Source organism: Pinus tabuliformis, chromosome 9 (genome assembly GCF_031772625.1).
Source record: "Pinus tabuliformis cultivar Carrire ecotype Pingquan chromosome 9, CPIR1, whole genome shotgun sequence".
Taxonomy (NCBI): Eukaryota; Viridiplantae; Streptophyta; class Pinopsida; order Pinales; family Pinaceae; genus Pinus; species Pinus tabuliformis.
Genome location: NC_142307.1, coordinates 111,363,268 through 111,371,562, shown reverse-complemented (window position 1 = coordinate 111,371,562; position 8,295 = coordinate 111,363,268). Strand labels below are relative to the sequence as shown.

The window sequence follows — 8,295 nt, the reverse complement described above, 5'->3', positions numbered from 1 at the left end:
CCAATCAAAGAAAACGACTAGACTGCTCGAAGGAGGTTCCAGATAAATGTTCAGATAAGTTTCATGAATTGGGGGGGTCTCTTCCTATTGTAAAGGAATGGGTAGATTTCCCCCAAGTTCATTAGACTCTGTATCGACAACAAGAATTTGAATGGTGTCGTTCTCATTCTTGTTGAGTCTTGAAAATGTCATTCATTTGCATTATACTTTCACTATTATGTCCATTATATCACCTCCATTTCACCTCCATTTCACTACTATGTCACCACATTCATCCCACTTTCATTATCATTGGGCCACCTTCATGTTTTTCCAATATTTATTATTTCTAAGCCTTTTAAGTGAATTTGTCGTTAAAAATTAGAAAATAATGTGCATATGCTTATACCTAACAAATGGGTTGAGATTGTTGACATGTGTAGGTTGAAAGGAGGCTTCTAGAAGACCCTTATGTGGCACTCTAAGGACAAATTCGAATTTGGTTGGAAAGAATCATGGGATCATGAGGATATGTGTCACATCTCCTAATTGTATTGTAACTCTAAGAAGACATGTGTCTTATCAGTTCCTATTCTGATTAGGACTCTAGAGGTAGAGGGAGAGATTCATGGATTCTCATTAATGAGATGGCTCTCATCTTTTTGTATAAATAGGAGATCTCTCTCCTTCATTTGTTAGTCTTCCCTTTTAATCTTTTCTTAGTCCTTTTAGCTTGTTAGTCCCATGGCTTTTGAAAGCTTTTGTACTTTGTACTTTTGAAGAAATTGAATAAAGCTTTGATGTTCTCAACATGGAAGGAGATGTGAAGTAGATGTCATGGAGCATATTAGGATGTAAGTAGAGTAGATTTCATTTTGTAAATATTGCTTTGTAGAATGTAAGGTAGATTAGATTTTTCATTCATGCAATTTTAATTCATGCAAGTGTGTTTAATTTTGCTTTGATTTCATGACTAATGGCATATGTGATCATCTTGTCTATGTTGCTGACCTTTATTTTTCTGTAGTTTGATTTTCATTAGTATCATTTCTTTAACTTGCACTTCACTTTTTGCTCTTAGATATCAAGTTGTTCATCTATTGATGGTTCTTTCTCCATAATCAAATAACTTTGTTGGAGCCAAAATATCACTTAGTACAGCTTGGTTTAGTTTGCTTTAAGACTCACATTGCTGACTTGTTCATAACTGTTATCACATGATAAATCTAGCTGAAAGGCAAAAAGGTTAAGAAAAGGTTAAAGTAGTGTGATTTGTCTCCTTTATGTAGTGTCACTTAGATTTCACATTTCATTTTCATTTTAAATCAGCAGGATAGATACTGGGCCGATGTCATTAGTTCTTTATTTGATGTCTTTATTTTCCTTTAAGCATTCGATTTCATAGGTAGTAGGCGGCCCCTGCCTTGTATAGTTGTCACTTTAATTTCTTGTATTTCTTTTTCTGATTTTCATGTATATTAATGTACAGTTTGAATTACTGCATTTTATTTTCTTTTTAACATGTATATTATTGTACATAAATTGCTTTCAAGTTGATTGTAGATTAGTGATGCACATAGCCTTTTAATGAACTAATGACGTGATAGAATCATCTTGTCCTTTTGCTGAAGCAGCAAGGATACTGGGTCTCATAGTCATTCTCTCATTATTTGATTATTGCATTTTATTTTGATTGAACTAGTTGTATATTTACACTTTTGTTTAAATACTAACTCCATCAATAACATGTTTTAAGTTCTTTTGAAGTGCTAAGTTTTGGAAGTTACCATTAAGGACATAGGCCTTGTCTTGAAATCTTTATCCATACTTGTCCTTTAAAAGTATTCTTAAGACCTTAGAAAACCAACAAGAACAAAACCCCAAAAACAAAATAAACTATAAAACAACGAAGTAAGAGAAAGGTTAACTAAGCACATATAGTGCACCACACTTCATCAGTTTACGATACCCGGATTGATAATTTATGTAGAGCAATTTAAGACATTAAATTGACTAGACATTTTGGCGCCGTTGCCGAGGAAGTGTAATTAGGAGACTTTATTTCTTACATCTAAAAAAAAAATTAATAATTCTTGAGTATGCTCTCCTCCTGTACTTTGTGTGATCTAGAGGATCAGCAAAAGGATTGTTAAGTAAAAAAAAAAAGGGTTAATAATTCTTGAGTATGCTCTCCTCCTGCACTTTGTGTGATCTGGAGGATCAGAAAAAGAATTGTTAAGAAAAAATAGGAGACAAAATAAACTTTATCACTTCAATTGATTCAAGAAAAAAAAAAAAAAAAAAAAAGAGAAAAAGAAAGGAGAAGAGAAAAAATAAACTTCATTTCATTTCCATTTTCACTCCATGCCATCCATTTCATCAATAAAAGTTATTTCCCCATGATCATTTCCATTAAGATTGCCTAACTATCTCTATTTAGCTAAGTGGTTGCTGTGACACTGGTTTCCGCAGCTGATACCGGTTTCCGCAGCCACCACTCTGTTTTTCACATTTACAGTCAAGATGTTAGTGCAATAAAATGAAAATGCAGGAATGACTAAGCAATATAAAAATTCACAATTTCAGAGAAAAAAACAATCTATGGCTATCTCCATTCCTAGGTATTCGGGAATAAGCTCCTCACAGTTGTTCATTATGAAAACCCTTCTCACATAAAGCTTAATATTGTTGAGCTTCTTCTTTGTATCAAAGAGATCGAATGGAGCCCTCTTCGGAACAAAGAGAACAGCCTTGAACTCCAATTGACCCTCTACAGAGAAATGCTTCACGGCCAAGTGATCCTCCCAATCATTGGTGAGACTCTTATAGAACGATGCATACTCTTCCTTTGTAATCTCCTCTGGCTTTCTCATTCAGATGGGCTTTTGCTTGTTGACGAGACTCCATTCATGCGACACTTCCTTTACCTTCTTGTTCTTCTTATCTTTCTCCTTTTCCTCCTCCACTTCCTGGATATCCCCTTCATCTTCCTTCTTCTCCTCTGTCTCCTCTTCGTCGTCACTGACCTCCTTCTCGGTGGTCTTCTCAGTCCACAAATAAATGGGGTAGCTAATGAACTCGGAATGCTTCTTGATTAGATCCTTCAGCCACCTCTCCTCCAAGTATTCCATATAATAAAAAAAAAATTTCAAAATCAATTTCACAGCCGAATGCAGAACTGTTAACTCAGGAAAAATGCGTAAACACAGGAAAAACGTCAAACTTCAAACGTTCGATTTGCCCAAATGGAGACGAATTTCAAAAAACTAAAACATGGGTTTTTTTGCCAGGTGGGTTAATTAGATAACCCAGAAACCGTTTGAAAAAATTCGTGGCGGTCTGGGAGAAATCTTCGGTTCTTTGGAGCCTCTTTTTTGCCGCCGCGTGAAGAAAAACGTGAGTTAACTGATAGTTTGATGTGTTCGGCGTACCTGAAGAAGGGGAATTCAAATTCGGTTCTATGCTGCCACCTCTACCACGTTCTTTGCCCATATGCCACCCGTTGCAATTCATTAAAACCAGCAGTGATCCAAGTGAAGACGGCTCTGTTTTCACTCCATTACGTGATTTGGTTGGATACGGCTCTTCACAGCCGATTGATAAACGTGGCGTGAACCAAGTACGGCTCTTCTCCACCGTATAACTCTTATTTCCGTTGCTTGTCTTCCACTCCCTCACTCACTCACACCATTTCCACTCTTATTCTCGCTGCAAAATCCACGGTTCTGTTTTAAACTCCACGGCTTTGTTTCAAACCCCGCAGCTCTGTTTCAAGCTCCACAGTTCCGTTTCAAACTCGTATTACCTTGCATAACACTGCGGCTATTCCACTTACAGCCGTAGTCCATCCATCTTTCCCGTGAGCATCCTCCTTGAGCATCCATAAACAGTCAAAGCTTCAGCCGAAGTTGAGATGGGGAAACTGCTTAGTTTGTTCTTCCCTTGAACGTCCACACACAGTAAAATTTTCAGCCGGAGTTGAAAGCCGAGAATGGGAAAGCTTGGCAGAGCTGAACCGTGAATTGCACTAGTTAAGTTAGTTGTCTTGAAGGGGCACATTTTTTTTCTCTTCCACGCACACAGCCACTCCATTTCACAGTACTTTCTACACTCTGCACTTTCCGCAGCCAATACAGCGTTTCCGCAGCCAATACAGTGTTTCCGCAGCCAATCCCAGATTCCGCAGTTGTTTTGTTAAACTCTAGGTTGCAGGTGTCATCAAGCAAAACAAGTCACATGGGTAGCTGGGGAAATGTTGGTACATGGATGGTGTCCTATTCATTCGATCAAATTTGATGAAAAAGACCCCGGTCAAAGGGAAGTCAAATTGTGTGTTATCACTAAGTCGCCACACTGAGTCGCCACACTAAGTTGCTGCATGTCAAGAAAAAATAATAATTTTGAATCAATGAAATGAACAAGTTATTTTCTCACTTTTCTGAAGGTATTGATTAATTTTGCACTGATAATGAAAGATGAATGGCTAACTTTTTATTCAAGATTTTTAGCTACAGAGCTGTCCCCCAATTCCGCAGCCAGAAAAACCTCATTATTCAAATCAGCCTATCTTTCTCATACAAAATCAGATTTTGATGATTTAAGTACCATTGGAAAGATCTCAAAAAGATCTATACAATGAGAAATATATCATTAGAGTTTGAAATGGCAAATAATGAAATAAATTGCTGAAAAGAAGCAACATCAACTTGAGGCACTAATTCCAAAGCAGGTATAAATTCTTTTGATTTTTCCTTTGAGAACTTGTTTCATTAATACAAATTCTTAGTTTTGTGTGTAAATATCATAACTAGAGAGATTGATCACCTCTCTCCTTTGATAATCTTACATTCCATTGCAGAAGAAGTATTAGTTTTTTTTGCAGGTTTCAGGAGGAAGGACAAATGACTACAAGAGAATGGTGTCTCTCTAAGAGACCAATTTGTTTCATAAGAGGATGATCAGCAACAAAGAGGAAATATGTTGATGCAAAATCAGATCCAAACACTTGAAAAACTTTCAGATACTATTGTCTCCATCACATCCATCCATCACATCCATACTTCATAATAAACCATTCACCTCATTTCACTCCATACTTTTCACTTACATTCACATACACTTTCCATCTCTTTTTCTCCATTCATAACCCACAAATAAAAGCAAGAGGCTCTTTCATATGCTTATTGCCCATTGCCATTTCTACTCTACATTTCCATTTTCCATTTTCATTTTCCATTCCTTGTCATTTTCATTCTGCAAATAAGCCCTGCTTCAATGCAAATTATTGAGTCCATAGTCCTTTGAGTCTAAGTTCTTTGTAAAAACACTTTGAGGCTTGCATGTCTTAATGGCAAGTCCTCATGCTGACAAACAATGGGAATACATTAATGTCCCTTGTTCGTTAGATCTTCTAGGTGACTCGACATCAGCAAATTCATTCGTACCTAGCAAGATGTGTTTGGGCATCTTGACTCTCATTGTCATCAATGGTGAGAGTTCTCGTGTTGACTAGTGGCATCCATTAATGGCCACTAAGCCAACAATTTCCTACTATGTTCGACATCAGAACATCTTTTCACATAGTAGGAATTGTGCCAATGAGTTTTGAAGACATGAAGACTATTATTTTCAGCATTTTGGAGCAGATTCAGCAAGTTTTAGTAGAAGCAATAAAAAGTCATCTTATCTCTCTATCCATGAATCCTCTTGTTCAGCCACTTGAAGAAGAATATGATCAGAATTTTTCAGCCACCACACATACACCTCATCCATTCCAAAGGGTAAGTGAAGGTACGTCATTTTCTAACTTTTGACCATAAAATTCCATAAAAAGCTAGAATGATAATTGTTGGAAAAACATTTCTCTTCCTCATTTCATAAAATTGCCAATACCATCAGTTGGGGGGGGAATACATTCATATTCATATCTTTCCATGTCCATATCATATTCAAGAGCTCACATACTTCCAACATATATTAATTATTACATTGCTATTATGAGCATACAATGGCTTTTGAAAAAGTGCTTAAAGGATAAATTGGATACAAACAAAATCATGGTTGTCACACAAGAACCAACCATCATGCAATCCAATAAAGATATGCTTTGCAACAATAATCAAAATATCATTATGCAAAGTTCAAAGATCAAAATAGAAGGCAACAAAAAAAAAATGGTTGTAATACAAGAACCAACCATGTTGCAATTCAAGTGAAACACTTTGCAGAAATATGAAGTTATCAAATGATATCATACAAAGTTAAGCCAAAGCTCAAGGATCAAAAGAGTTAATGTAATATATATTGCATGAGGACATGCAATAGCTTCAGTTGGGGGGTATGTTGAGTCTTGAAAATGTCATTCATTTGCATTATACTTTCACTATTATGTCCATTATATCACCTCCATTTCACTATTATGTCACCACATTCATCCCACTTTCATTATCATTGGGCCACCTTCATGTTTTTCCAATATTTATTATTTCTAAGCCTTCTAAGTAAATTTGTGGTTAAACATTAGAAAATAGTGTGCATATGCTTATACCTAACAAATGGGTTGAGATTGTTGACATGTGTAGGTTGAAAGGAGGCTTCTAGAAGACCCTTATGTGGCACTCTAAGGACAAATTCGAATTTGGTTGGAAAGAATCATGGGATCATGAGGATATGTGTCACATCTCCTAATTGTATTGTAACTCTAAGAATACATGTGTCTTATTAGTTCCTATTCTGATTAGGACTCTAGAGGTAGAGGGAGAGATTCATGGATTCTCATTAATGAGATGGCTCTCATCTTTTTGTATAAATAGGAGATCTCTCTCCTTCATTTGTTAGTCTTCCCTTTTAGTCTTTTCTTAGTCCTTTTAGCTTGTTAGTCCCATGGCTTTTGAAAGCTTTTGTACTTTGTACTTTTGAAGAAATTGAATAAAGCTTTGATGTTCTCAACATGGAAGGAGATGTGAAGTAGATGTCATGGAGCATATTAGGATGTAAGTAGAGTAGATTTCATTTTGTAAATATTGCTTTGTAGAATGTAAGGTAGATTAGATTTTTCATTCATGCAATTTTAATTCATGCAAGTGTGTTTAATTTTGCTTTGATTTCATGACTAATGGCATATGTGATCATCTTGTCTATGTTGTTGACCTTTATTTTTCTGTAGTTTGATTTTCATTAGTATCATTTCTTTAACTTGCACTTCACTTTTTGCTCTTAGATATCAAGTTGTTCATCTATTGATGGTTCTTTCTCCATAATCAAATAACTTTATTGGAGCCAAAATATCACTTAGTACAGCTTGGTTTAGTTTGCTTTAAGACTCACATTGCTGACTTGTTCATAACTGTTATCACATGATAAATCTAGCTGAAAGGCAAAAAGGTTAAGAAAAGGTTAAAGTAGTGTGATTTGTCTCCTTTATGTAGTGTCACTTAGATTTCACATTTCATTTTCATTTTAAATCAGCAGCATAGATACTGGGCCGATGTCATTAGTTCTTTATTTGATGTCTTTATTTTCCTTTAAGCATTTGATTTCATAGGTAGTAGGGGGCCCCTGCCTTGTATAGTTGTCACTTTAATTTCTTGTATTTCTTTTTTTGATTTTCATGTATATTAATGTACAGTTTGAATTACTGCATTTTATTTTCTTTTTAACATGTATATTATTGTACATAAATTGCTTTCAAGTTGATTGTAGATTAGTGATGCACATAGCCTTTTAATGAACTAATGACGTGATAGAATCATCTTGTCCTTTTGCTGAAGCAGCAAGGATACTGGGTCTCATAGTCATTCTCTCATTATTTGATTATTGCATTTTATTTTGATTGAACTAGTTGTATATTTACACTTTTGTTTAAATACTAACTCCATCAATAACATGTTTTAAGTTCTTTTGAAGTGCTAAGTTTTGGAAGTTACCATTAAGGACATAGGCCTTGTCTTGAAATCTTTATCCATACTTTTCCTTTAAAAGTATTCTTAAGACCTTAGAAAACCAACAAGAACAAAACCCCAAAAAAAAAATAAACTATAAAACAACGAAGTAAGAGAAAGGTTAACTAAGCACATATAGTGCACCACACTTCATCAGTTTACGATACCCGGATTGATAATTTATGTAGAGCAATTTAAGACATTAAATTGACTAGACAATTCTCTTTGGAAACTTTATCATCCGAAGGTGGGCCTTCTGAAGGCAAGACTGGGTCGACTGCCATCTTGACCAGTTGAATTTGGTCCGGTGTGGACTCAGAAGGTTCACTTTCAATGATAGGCGATTCAATTGACAATTGAGTTATGTCAATCGGGT

At 35.5% G+C, this 8,295-nt stretch overlaps 1 pseudogene; it reads right to left on the bottom strand.

Annotated features, from left to right (window-relative positions):
- Positions 1-2,546: 2,546 nt before the first annotated feature.
- On the bottom strand, positions 2,547-3,110 carry LOC149147328 (heat shock protein 90-1 pseudogene; annotated as a pseudogene).
- Positions 3,111-8,295: the final 5,185 nt, after the last annotated feature.